Source organism: Rhamphochromis longiceps, linkage group LG3 (assembly GCF_057381845.1).
Source record: "Rhamphochromis longiceps isolate RC_006_pf linkage group LG3, R_longiceps_female_GT1.1, whole genome shotgun sequence".
NCBI lineage: Eukaryota > Metazoa > Chordata > Actinopteri > Cichliformes > Cichlidae > Rhamphochromis > Rhamphochromis longiceps.
In genome coordinates, this window is record NC_140559.1 from 55,250,374 (window position 1) to 55,264,016 (window position 13,643).

General features: G+C 39.9%; 1 pseudogene; it reads left to right on the forward strand.

The window, feature by feature from the left end:
* The first annotated feature begins 3,740 nt into the window (after positions 1 to 3,740).
* LOC146675342 (uncharacterized) lies at positions 3,741 to 4,870 on the forward strand (annotated as a pseudogene).
* The last annotated feature ends 8,773 nt before the right edge of the window (positions 4,871 to 13,643 follow it).

Below are 13,643 nucleotides of genomic sequence, written 5' to 3' on the forward strand. Positions count from 1 at the left end.
ACATCAGCTCAGTTTACATACTGTTGACATCTTCATCAGAGGATCAGCAGGGAGCGCTGCTGAGCTGCAGTCGTCTCCACCAGAGTGACGGAGCAGGAATCACAAACAGCACAAACCCACCGTGTTGTTTCCACCCTGTTCAGGAGATCTGAGCCCCCATCCCTTTTTTTCATGTTGCAGCTCTGCACTGCAGGCCCTGAATGCCTCCCGGTTACCCTCAGTGTGCTTAGAGTTTAATTTACAACCGACGAGCTCACAGATCATCTGCAGGCAGGTGAACGAACCCTTAATGTGAGGATAATAGCAGAGCTGACCTGAGGTCAGAAATGGTCAGGAACGGTGTCGACACGGTGAAGTCAGGTGTTTGGGAATTTGTCTGATTATCAGATTGGGGGGGTCGGTGTTAAATAACAAAGGTGGTGTAGGATGGAGAGAGGAGGAGGGAGGGAGCAGTGATGATATGGAGGAAGGTGATTGGTTAAGCAGCAGGAAGGAGCTCATGCTGGAGTCTGAGTTTTTACTGTTGGCCTTTTTCTGCTTTTTGTTTATTGTTGTCTGACGCGGGCCCGTCTACGCTTGAGTGATGCAGATGTGATATCACACTCACACAGCGACTGCCACACACACACACACACACACACACACACACACACACACACACACACACACGTGCCATACACAAGGGGGTCAGACAGGAGCAGCATCAGTCTCTGCTCTGTTTTGTTAATAACGTAGAAAAATAATTTTGTACAATCAAGCTACATCGACGGACGCTTTACCTCACGTACCCTAAAATGAAAAAGTAGTGACAGTAAGATGAAGGCTGCACATGACACCATGACTGAGTTCACAGCTGTTGCTTTGATTCTAACGTTTAAGACTTTTGGCATCGACTCCGTTTTAATAAATGAGTGCTGGGAGGCGTCGTTTGACTTCAGGAGCTCCTGCGATGCTCTTACTCTGCGGGAGAAAACCAAAAACCAAAAGTAGCAAACATGGAGCGATATGACTCGTTTAGATTTTGGGAAACGTGCATCGACAGGTACAGTGTCCTTTTCCCCGCGTCTTTAAAGCTGCCAACTCTGCCTCAGCTTTCATACGAACAGATGAAGTTGAAGATCTTGAAGAAGTTTTGTGGCTTTCAACATTTGAAACTGCAAGAAACTCCATTCCGGGTTTCTCTGAGGCGTGGGCTTTCATCATCAGAGTTCATCCTTTAACCTATAACAATTAAAATATTCTCAAGTATGATCAACGGTTAATTACAGCACCGGCCGGAGTACCGGGAGCAGTTTGGAAGAACAAAAAGACGCGGAGACTGTTCTAAATTGTCATCCCAAACTAACTCAAAGTTTATTCTTTGTGCAGCAGTTTTTATAGGCAGACAACAAGTTTCAGTTCAGACCCTGCCCACTGGGTGGGGTGGTGTCCTTCGACAGTTGGAATCCTTTGTTCAGCAAGGGCAATAAAGATGCACTCACAAGGCCTATAAATCTTATACAGAGGTCTCCTACATCCGTGAGTTCTGACACAACCCAGATGGTCTTCACATAAACATCTTCTGCAAGGGAGTGATAAGTAAAAGAGTGATTTGTTGGTGTTTTCCCTCCAACCTTAGTATCTACTTTCACACCATAAAATCTTCAGTTGACACAGCAAGAGGAGATGAGGTTAAAACAAAGGGCATTGCAGAAACAGGGTCCTTTGTATAATATCATCAAAAACAATACTCAGTAAATGCTACCATGGTATCAAAATATCACAACAGAAACACTATCACTTGGCTTGATATCATCCTCCACTTCTGTCTCAGTATTTGATGCAACATTGTTTTCCAATAAATTGATTTGCTTTGGACAAACAGCAGGATTTTGTTCTCTTTGATTTATCCAGTTCTGAATTTCATTTAAAAACACATTTGTGTATTTCATGATACTTGAAAAGCATTCCTCTTGTTTTATTACTTCCTCTAGCACCAAAGACAACACCTCAACATGTGAACTTGAAGCCTTTTCGCACAGTGCCTTTAAATCCACCAAATACTGCTTAATTTGAGAAAGATTTTCATTGTGTTGCATGAGCGCTTTCATTTTTTGTATTAGTCCTTTCATTTTATTAACATATATTTTGCATTCATTTTGTGATTTTTCGATTTTATTCAACAATGCCTTTCCAGTCATTTTTCTTTCTCTCTTTCCCCCCAAATCATTAGAGGAACAATCATCATCACCTGTTTGACTCATGATTTTCCCGTTTGTTTGTTCGATTTTTTTATTTATTTATTTATTTTAATCTTCAGTGATCATCCATTAAAACATATATCCACTGGAAGCCACAATAGACTTTGACCATAAAATCCTTTCAACGTAACGGCACTTTAATTGTCCATTTGAACATCATCCAAGCAGCATAATTAATAAGACGCAGCGCAGTCATCAATCCAAGAGCGCAGCCAAAAACATTGCACATTTAACCAACATTCATTCCATTCAGTGTCTCCTCTTAAAACATCTCAGCGCTAATGCAATGTCGCTTCCTTTTCCACAACCAGACATGCACAGGTATTCTTACCTGCGCTCCTCAGAATTGCGTCAGGTGTGTCGGTGCTGCTGGGCTCACTCATTCAGATGCGCTGCACTTACTTGGCGTCTTTCAGGTTCCTTGATCTGATTTCTTTGATCCTGCTTGTGGCTGGCTTCTCCAGAATGCCGTTTTTTGTTGACTAAAGATGTAGCGACTTCCACAGTCGCTAGAGGCCGGGGATGGAGCCTGCCTATTTGCCTGACGCGCTGTCAACTTTACGCAATAATGCGAGAGGTGGAACTGTTTGCTTGTTTATTAAAGTGCTTTGAGAGTTTACAGAGTAATGTCATCGGCTCCTGATTCAGACTCTTAATGGGGACATTTCATTTTCCAGCAGGAAGCTTTTTGTTATAGCCTTTAGATCAGGGGTCGGCAACCTGCGGCTCCGGAGCCTCATGCGGCTCTTTAGTCCTTATAGTGCGGCTCTGCGTGGTTTGGGAAAATAAATTAGTATTTAGCTGAAGTGTATTTTATTTATGCCAGTTCTTTTTTTTTTACTTGTAGTTCTAAATTGGAAGATTATTGTGATTTTGCAATATACAAATAAAATTATATTTTGTTATTTTTTCATCGCTCAAAATAAGCATCACACTCGCGGAAGCCGGTGTACCCGGCGAAACGCCGTGCATTTATCGAGCCTTTCAACCCCAGATAGGCCAATTATGGCTCTTTGGGTCTTAAAGGTTGCTGACCCCTGCTTTAGATGAACAGAGTTTTTTAATTAAATACATACTCTTTAATAAATGTTCTCTTTTATAAAAAGTAGGATAATTAAAAAAAACTTTTATTATACCTCTATTAGAAAAAAAACTGTCTTGTTTTCTGTTGTCTGTTATGTAATATTAGGGATGTTTGTGACAATTAATTTCATCATCGGCTGGACTAACCAATAGTCCACAACTAGGAAACAATGAAATTTTAAGTTAAGTTTGAAAACAGTTTAAAAAAAAACACCCCATTCCAAAACGTCTTGTGACAATCTCATTGGAGTGATGATGTCATAGAACGTCATAAGTCCTTTGATGTTTTTCCTTAAATAGGGGTGAGAAACAGCAAGATTTAGTTCGTTTCAGCAGCATCTGTGTTTGCAGCATACAAAACGTTCACCACAGAAACATTTGGAAAGCTCTTCAAAGTCATCGTATAGAAACTCCAACATGTTTCCAAGAAAAAAACAACCAATTCAAAAAGATTACGCCGCCTCTCCTTCCTGGAGTGGCCGGCCGATTTCCCCAAATGGCGTCTCATCCTCCCAAAGGGCATTAGAGGAGAGTAGGAAGGAAAACTACCTTCTCCAGAAAAAAATGCAACAAATTGAAGAAGAAAAACTTCAACTGGAGGACAAGTGTAGACGAATGGAAGCCCAAAATAAAGAGCTGGAAGAAAGACAACAGCGCCAGCCGGACATAAACATTATTAATGAGGGCTGGGGAATCAAGTTTGCTCAGGCCCGAGAGCAGATTGTGCACCTCAATAAAGAAAACAGGCAAAAGCGCGCAGAACTAAAAGAAATGACCAACCAGCTCCAAGACAAGAAAACGATGACTGATAAGATACAACGGGATCTCCAATACATGGACCGAAAAAATCGGCTCCTCCAAAGACAGCTCCATGAAGCTGTGGAAGAAAAGAATAAATTCCTCCAACAGAAGGAAGAGCAGGACAAAAAGCAACAAGACATGCAGCACAAACTGAAGAGCATGCAGGAAAAATACCGCATGCTGAAAGAAAGCCTGGATGAAACACTGCGCCAAAATAAAGACCTTCTTCAACAGAAAGAGCAACAGCAGGAAAGACTGAAAGAAGGAAAACGCATCGTCCAGGACTTTCAGTCTAAAAATCTAAAACTGCAAGAGTTTTGTAATCAGCTGGAGGACAAAGCAACTAAAGTGGAAGAAGAAAGGGACAAACTGGAGAAACGCTGCTCACAGATGCAGAAAAGGATCGATCAGATAGCGAGAAACAACTCCGAGCTCGTTAAGGGGCGTTTGGTGGAATTCAATAACTTGAAGAGTGAACACACTCAAATGCAGTCACAAAAACAACAAGAAGACAAAATACATGAAGACAAAAATCAAGAAATCAAGAAAAGAAAGAAGCAGTTAAAAGACAAGCACAAAGAGGTCCAACAGAGAAATGCAGACATGCACAAGGACAAGCTGATACAGGAGGCAACATCCAAACAACTCAAAGACAAGCTTGAAGAACAACAAGCAGCATTGGAAGAGATGGAACAAAGATGTGAGAAACTTGAAGAAAAAAAACGCAGAAACCATCGACGAGCTGAGAAATCTCATCGTGGAGAAAAAAGCGCTCGTGGAAAAGTGCATGAAAAAAAAGAAAAAATGGTTCCACTTGTTCCAGAGGAGAGACGCTACTGCTTCCTCACCTGATGTAGCCTCGTCTTGCTCCACCTCTGTTAACCCCCCCAACCAGTCCCGGCAGTTGACTGTCCCCTCCTGAGCCTGGTTCTGCCGGAGGTTTCTGCCCGTTTAAAGGCAGTTTTTCCTCCCCACTGTCGCCAAGTGCTTGCTCAGAGGGGATTGTTGGGGTTTTCTCTCCTAACTTCTTTCCTTATTTCTTCATTTTACCTTTTTTCTTCATTTACTTGTTTAACTTCTTTCATTATTACTTCATTTTACCTTTTTTCTTCATTTACTTGTTTAACTTCTTTCATTATTACTTCATTTTACCTTGTTTCTTCATTTACTTGTTTAACTTCTTTCATTATTACTTCATTTTACCTTGTTTCTTCATTTACTTGTTTAACTTCTTTCATTATTACTTCATTTTACCTTGTTTCTTCATTTACTTGTTTAACTCCTTTCATTATTACTTCATTTTACCTTGTTTCTTCATTTACTTGTTTAACTTCTTTCATTATTTCTTCATTTTGCCTTGTTTCTTCATTTACTTGTTTAACTTCTTTCATTATTACTTCATTTTACCTTGTTTCTTCATTTACTTGTTTAACTCCTTTCATTATTACTTCATTTTACCTTGTTTCTTCTTTTACTTGTTCAACTTCTTTCATTATTACTTCATTTTACCTGGTTTCTTCATTTACTTGTTTAACTTCTTTCATTATTACTTCATTTTACCTTTTTTCTTCATTTACTTGTTTAACTCCTTTCATTATTACTTCATTTTACCTGGTTTCTTCATTTACTTGTTTAACTCCTTTCATTATTACTTCATTTTACCTTGTTTCTTCTTTTACTTGTTCAACTTCTTTCATTATTACTTCATTTTACCTTGTTTCTTCATTTACTTGTTTAACTTCTTTCATTATTACTTCATTTTATCTTTTTTCTTTATTTACTTGTTTAACTTCTTTCATTATTACTTCATTGTACCTTTTTTCTTTATTTACTTGTTTAACTTCTTTCATTATTACTTCATTTTACCTTGTTTCTTCATTTACTTGTTTAACTTCTTTCATTATTACTTCATTTTATCTTTTTTCTTTATTTACTTGTTTAACTTCTTTCATTATTACTTCATTTTACCTTGTTTCTTCTTTTACTTGTTTAACTTCTTTCATTATTACTTCATTTTACCTTGTTTCTTCATTTACTTGTTTAACTTCTTTCATTATTACTTCATTTTACCTTGTTTCTTCATTTACTTGTTTAACTTCTTTCATTATTACTTCATTTTACCTTGTTTCTTCATTTACTTGCTTGTTATTCTTATCTAAATAATAAACCAATTAAATTTATCCTTTGAGTATTTTTCATCTCATCTTTACAGAATCTTTCCAAAACATTTTCAAACATTCAGATCTGTCTTTTATTTTCTTCTTGAAACCTCATAAATGGTGAACTAAAAACCCGGAATATGGTTTGAAACATAGTTTCAGCTGAAACTGGCATAACATGCTGTGTGTGTGTGTGTGTGTGTGTGTGTGTGTGTGTGTGTGTGTGTGTGTGTGTGTGTGTGTGTGTGTGTGTGTGTGTGTGTGTGTGTGTGTGTGTGTGGAGAGAGAGAGAGCTCACAAAACTAGGTGGTGTTCTTCATTGTAATAGGAAAGGTAACATGGGTCCCCACCGTTTCTCAAAGACTTGTTTCTGTAGTCTGAGTATGTAATTTGTTCCATCAGACAGACATGGATCCATAGATTATATCTGGTTTTAACCATCTGATAGTTATGCATTTTAGGGCTGCAGTGAGTCATATATTTAGCAGGTAACTTTTGGCTTTGCAGTCAATATGTTCTGCAATCCTTCCCAACACTGCTACTGTAGGACTTAGTGGAATATTTACCTTGGAAAATGTCTTTGAGAGCATCAAATATCTGCCTCCAGAATACACAGAGTTTAAGGCAGAGCCACAATATATGAGTGTGGTTGGCAGAGTGTGTCCCACAGTTCCTCCAGCATGAACTCAGATGTGTTGGACCCATCTTAGCAGTTATTTCTGGTGTTCTGTAGAATCTGGTACATTAACGCCCCCTTTATTTTGGGCAAGTGCAGGGTTTTGAGTCTAATTCTAGGCCGCTGTTTAGCCTACATGAAGTTAGAAATTCTTCAATACAGCTTGGACTCTCCACCATTTGACCCTTAGAACTGAAGAAGCTTCTCGGATGAGAGGTGAAACGTCTTCAAGTAACTCAAAGAAGTCCAGACGCTTTTCTTTGCAAGCTCCTTAGACTACGATGACCTGGATGACTGAGAACCTTCACAGACTTCTCCACACTTTAAATGCGCTCTAATGATGGGAACGTGTGGTAACATTTAGTCTTAACTGAAATAACATATTGCATCTATAAATGGGATTAAAATGTTTACCAAAGACTAACGTTTTTCATTCAGAACAAACAGCATATTTCAGGTTAGGGCTGCACAACTAGTCTGTCCAATATTAAAGTGACAGTTGTTTGTCACAATTATTCACAGATTGTTGTGGCAAAATGTGTTTTGATTGCACTGTCATGTCAGAATACTGCTTCCACCTTTACTTTGTGCTACACTCATGTTAATTAATCTTCATAAATTAATGTTTGCAAACACAAAATATAAAGTTTTCCACTCTGCTATTTGTACCTGCACAATAGATGTGAATAAAACTCAAACCTATACGAGCTCCTTCTCTGTTTCCCTGCAACATTTTGTATAGATCTAACTTTTTGCCACATAAAGAACCTTCTGATGTGTTTACAGAAAATGTATTTGATAGTAGCTTATTTTGTAACTTTTAGTGGGCCTATGCAATGTTCCCTCTAAGCTGCGCACGTGCGCAATTGCGCACTGCTGGCACAGTCTCTGCGCACAGAAATTCTGCGTTGCGCACCAAAAAAAATCTAACCTGAATTGAAATTAAAATTAATACTTTAACAATTCTGTTTTGCAGTGTTGGTCAGTAAGTGACTGGCTGCTCCCATATGGGAACGATGCCACCTTATCCCATAGTCCAGCCAATAATGCGTGTATGCGCAGCCAATCAACGTTGTTGGCAGGCTATGACAGCGTCCTTATGTGCCGACACCAGTGTTTTAGCTGGCAAAGCGGCGTGGCTGATGTGGAGTGAAGCCATGTTAATGACAACGTGTACAACCATTGGAGATGTGAGCAGGACAGACGGAACAATTGACGGAAAAATTGGGGACTTTACACCAGTTTTTAAATTGTGTTGATCGGCCACGTAAAACCAGAGTTGTGATAAAAACATCTGCAATGTTTTGTTTTCTTTCTGAATACTATCGTTGTTTATATTTACTGCAGGAAGAAACGGTAAAAACGGCGTTTTATAAGGAAAACACTCGAAAGCGCTCTCCACCTGTGAGCAAAAACAAACCCCACCCCCCTCTGCCTTTCCTATTCGTCCAAAAAAGTACCATGTCGACCAATCAAAGAATGATATGGCAACGTGGCGTCTAGTTGTTAAGAAACGGGGGGAAGTTTTAGGAGTGATGGCGGTGCTTTGAGATGTGAGAGATTTGCAACGTTTAGCGCAAATCTTGTGTAGTTAGTGTGTAGTGTAGTCAATAGTTTTGTTGTGTGTGTCAGAACAATGAGGCGACTGCTGAATGTTACAGGTGTTACAGGAGTGATGCATCTCCTGCTGTCAGGCCTGCAGGTATCAGGCTGTTGTTCTTTTCCTTTATCTCATAGTGGACAGAAATTATTTTTTGGAGGGGAACAAATAATTTGTGTGGCATCAGATTTGATGCAGAACAGCTGATTGTTCTGTAAATAGTTTGAAATGTTTATTTAAAAACGCCTTGGCTGCATTTAAAAAAATAGCTGCAAAAAACTTTGTTTGCCAAACTGAGTTACTTTTTTGAAGAAGTAACTATATAATTAATTGCTCAGCATTGGTCATTATTTACTATATTTTGTAGACAGAGAGTTACAGGACTCTCTCCCAGACCACAGACTCATGATACAAGTCAGAGCTGTATAAAAGAAAAAAGAAAGTTGTGTTTTCGAAATTGGAGTTCAAGTTATTTTTACTTCCAATAGTGTTAACATACTGCACAGGTCATGAACAAGATTTTTTTTTACATTTTCATTGTAAATGGGCTAAAGCAGTTAATTAAAAGTAGTCTAACATAAATGTAAACGCTGTAATTTGATTATTTTAATAAACCATGTAACTTGGATGGATTCGATGCCGGCGTGACCACAGTGCACACGTCTGATGTCGCTCATTGGTCCAAGGGATCGCTCAGGGAGTTTGTGTGTTCGCTCAGACACGTGAAAAATTAGAGGGAACATTGGGCCTCTGACATTCAGTACCCAGTTATTAAAATGTTAAGTGTAAATCATCCCCAGCCCACAATAGCAGCTGAATTTACTACGATTTCAGATCTTTTTACATGTCAATAAGAAACCACCGATGTGTAAAACAGGCTGACAACAGAATGACGTAAACCACACTGCTGCAACTGTGCAGCTCTCAGGTTTGATCTATTGTTTCTCTCTGTTTTTATGACATTTTTCACTGTGGATTACAACAACATCAACATTAGAAAATGAAATACATTTATAGTAGGTGATCATTAATCACTATTATTGGCACTATTAAAGGGCTCCAAAAATCAAACTTTGCTTAGGGCACCACGGAGGGCCAACCCTTTTTACACTTCAACAATTGTACACAAAATACAATCATCCATCCTTCTATCTATTTATGTTCTTCCGCTTATATAATTCAGCATCACAGGGAAGCTGGATCCCAGTTGTTTTTCACAGAGGGCCAAGCAGTGGAGGGAGCTGCCGACCTCCCAGCAATACATGTAAAAGCTTTATTTTATACTGACTCTGGTCATCTTTATCTATCATAAAAATGTTCTTCATGATCTGAAACACGTAAGTGTGGCAAATATGCAAACAGCTAAGAAATCAGGATGGGCTAAATCGTTTCTTACTGCACTTCTGTTAGGCGACTGAATAAAAACACAAAGTCAGCAGTCTGGCTATGAATGTCTTTAATGTTTCCCAGATCAGAATCACAGCATACAGTGTATAATAACTTCTAAAGTAAACAGAAATATCATCACCTCATTTATTTATATAATTTTACTTTACTTTTTTTAATAATCATCTTTTTTTTATTCCATTATTTAACATTTTCTTCATCTCAAGTCTCGAGTTTCTGAGTTCAACAAAGAAAGTAGAAACAAGACAGCAGGTGCAGATTTGCAATGGACACCAAGCTGAGGGTTTCTCTGTGGGTGTCACTGTCTCTGTGCAAGTTTGACACTGTGGACGTGACACAGGATCATCCAATCATGAAGTTTTGCTTTGCTGACAGTTTTTGAGTGTTGGAATAAAATAAATCCAGCAGTTATACCACAGAAAGGACAAAGTGTGGCTCTAACAGCTGTTGAACACACACAGACTGTGATGTTCTCCACACGTCACCCATCGCTCTGCACTTTTCCAGCATCCAACTGTTTTTCTGCTACATAACATCACTGCAGGAGAAAAACAACGGACAGACAGACAGACAGCACAGTGTGACACGAGCAGGTCAGACCACCTGTGTGATCTCATGAGTCTGTGAGGATATGAGGCATCTTATGGTATCAAAGCCCTGGAGTCTGTCAAACATGGCTACATGTAAACACTGCTACATGTTAGGTGAGCTAACATTTAACTGACTGCACTTTTTTCAGTCTCAGTTTAGGTCATTTATGTCCTTACTGCGAATCACTGAAAGGCAAAGCTGGCTTTTATCGCTCTGATGTTACGCACATCATGCAGCACAGATTCATCTCTGATCACAAGACTCATATTTCAAAATAAAAGCGAGCTAAGGCTTGAAAAGAGGACGACGATTTTATGACAATCGCAGAGAAAAGAGCAACGAAAGGATTTAAAACTTGATGAAAATGTTTTTTCTCACTGAAAACTAGCAAATCCTAATAAACAGCATGACTGGCCCTCTGCTGTGAGGGGGCTTCAGTGGAGATGACTTCTGCTACAGCGACCTTCCTGCTACAGGATGGTCACATGATAACGATCAACGTTATGACAAAAATAAAATAAATGTTGAAGAAACAAAGACAAAACTGATCGGTGGTAAGGATGAACTCATTTGAAACCTCAAGCTAACGGCCATTTTTTTCTTCTCATTACAAACTGCACCTGTTGTCTTTTGTCATCACAAAATAAGCATATCATTCATTCACTCCAAAAAACCCCAAAAAAACAAAACATAAAATAAACAAGAAACTTAATATTTACAAATATTTTGTCTGTTTTTTTTCTTACACTTAAAAATGTACAGTTCTGATCTTCCAGATGTTTCGTCTCCATCCGTCTCCCAGTTTGGTATTTTCTTCTCTGTCCAGTGACCTCAGAGTGAGCGCTGAATGTGCCACAATGGCGCCCTCTAGTGTTAGCTTATAAAACAGACAAGGAGAAAGAACAGAGCCGAATGAAAGGACTCGTTTGTGTTCTCTCCTCTGCTGTAGCTGTGTGGTGCTGAGGTTAACTACACAACCCCTCGCCGCCTCCTTATACACAGGAGTGAGTACAAAAGGGTTCGTACGGACGCATCAGCCGGCCGTCCTTCTGCTCGACACTGTTAGCTGAAAGATGATCGGATCATCCTCTGTCCTGTATTTAAGGCTGAGAGTCTTTGTCCAGTCTCTTTTCCACAGCTACTGTCCACAGCACTGATCCACCTGCAGCACAGCCCCAGTCAGTTGTTTTATGATTTACATTGTGCACGTTTCCCTTCCAGTGAGCTTACAAAACCTCTGACAGGAGAAGTCAGGCATGTGTTTCCCCCACCTCCCCTTTTAGGCAGTAATAAAATAGAAAACAAACAATCAAACAGGCTAAAGCTAGAGCACAAGCAAAGACAGCACCGGTGACTAAGTTCTCCCATACTGGACGTACGCTACCACGTGGGCTCAAACAGCAGCACATCAGCTCAGTTTACATACTGTTGACATCTTCATCAGAGGATCAGCAGGGAGCGCTGCTGAGCTGCAGTCGTCTCCACCAGAGTGACGGAGCAGGAATCACAAACAGCACAAACCCACCGTGTTGTTTCCACCCTGTTCAGGAGATCTGAGCCCCCATCCCTTTTTGTCATGTTGCAGCTCTGCACTGCAGGCCCTGAACGCCTCCCGGTTACCCTCAGTGTGCTTGGAGTTTAATTTACAACCGACGAGCTCACAGATCATCTGCAGGCAGGTGAACGAACCCTTAATGTGAGGATAATAGCAGAGCTGACCTGAGGTCAGAAATAGTCAGGAACGGTGTCGACACAGTGAAGTCAGGTGTTTGGGAATTTGTCTGATTATCAGATTGGGGGGGTCGGTGTTAAATAACAAAGGTGGTGTAGGATGGAGAGAGGAGGAGGGAGGGAGCAGTGATGATATGGAGGAAGGTGATTGGTTAAGCAGCAGGAAGGAGCTCATGCTGGAGTCTGAGTTTTTACTGTTGGCCTTTTTCTGCTTTTTGTTTATTGTTGTCTGACGCGGGCCCGCCTACGCTTGAGTGATGCAGATGTGATATCACACTCACACAGCGACTGCCGCTCCTACACACACACACACACACACACACACACGTGCCATACACAAGGGGGTCAGACAGGAGCAGCATCAGTCTCTGCTCTGTTTTGTTAATAACGTAGAAAAATAATTTTGTACAATCAAGCTACATCGACGGACGCTTTACCTCACGTACCCTAAAATGAAAAAGTAGTGACAGTAAGATGAAGGCTGCACATGACACCATGACTGAGTTCACAGCTGTTGCTTTGATTCTAACGTTTAAGACTTTTGGCATCGACTCCGTTTTAATAAATGAGTGCTGGGAGGCGTCGTTTGACTTCAGGAGCTCCTGCGATGCTCTTACTCTGCGGGAGAAAACCAAAAACCAAAAGTAGCAAACATGGAGCGATATGACTCGTTTAGATTTTGGGAAACGTGCATCGACAGGTACAGTGTCCTTTTCCCCGCGTCTTTAAAAATAATTCATGCATAGATCCCCCACTGAGAAAACCCTTTTATATACTTTCTCCTTTGTACACATTTTATATAGAACTATATATAATATCATTTCTCTATATCTATATTTTCAGAAAAATTATTTCCACACAATAAAAAACAACAATTAAACAAATGCTTCAAACAAAACAACAAAAAAAGAGAAGATGAAAGAAAGAAAAACACGACTGAGGCCAGTTTGGCACTTTGTCACGAGAACATGACAGAACTCTGTTAGTTGACGGTAAATAGCGATACTCTATTTTTCTTTCATTTTTCTGCTCCCTCGATGAGAAATGAAACACAGCAGTACTTACTTGGCACCTAAAAATGCTGGTAGAATGAAAGATATGAGTGTTTTTATAGTTATATGTTTAGTGTACGCCTCCCCCCTCCAAACTGCTCAGCAGATCGGGAATTTTTAGAGAAGAGCAGGAGGGAGGCGTGTCAAATGAGAGGAAGAGAGCAGTAGTAAAACACGGATGTAGAAAAGAGAAGCATAATGTGCACATAACACACAGGAGATGGAAAAAGAGATGACGCCAACGTAAAAAAGAGAAAACAGCGAGGAGCGAGAGAGCATTCATCCCTTTGACAAATGTTGGAG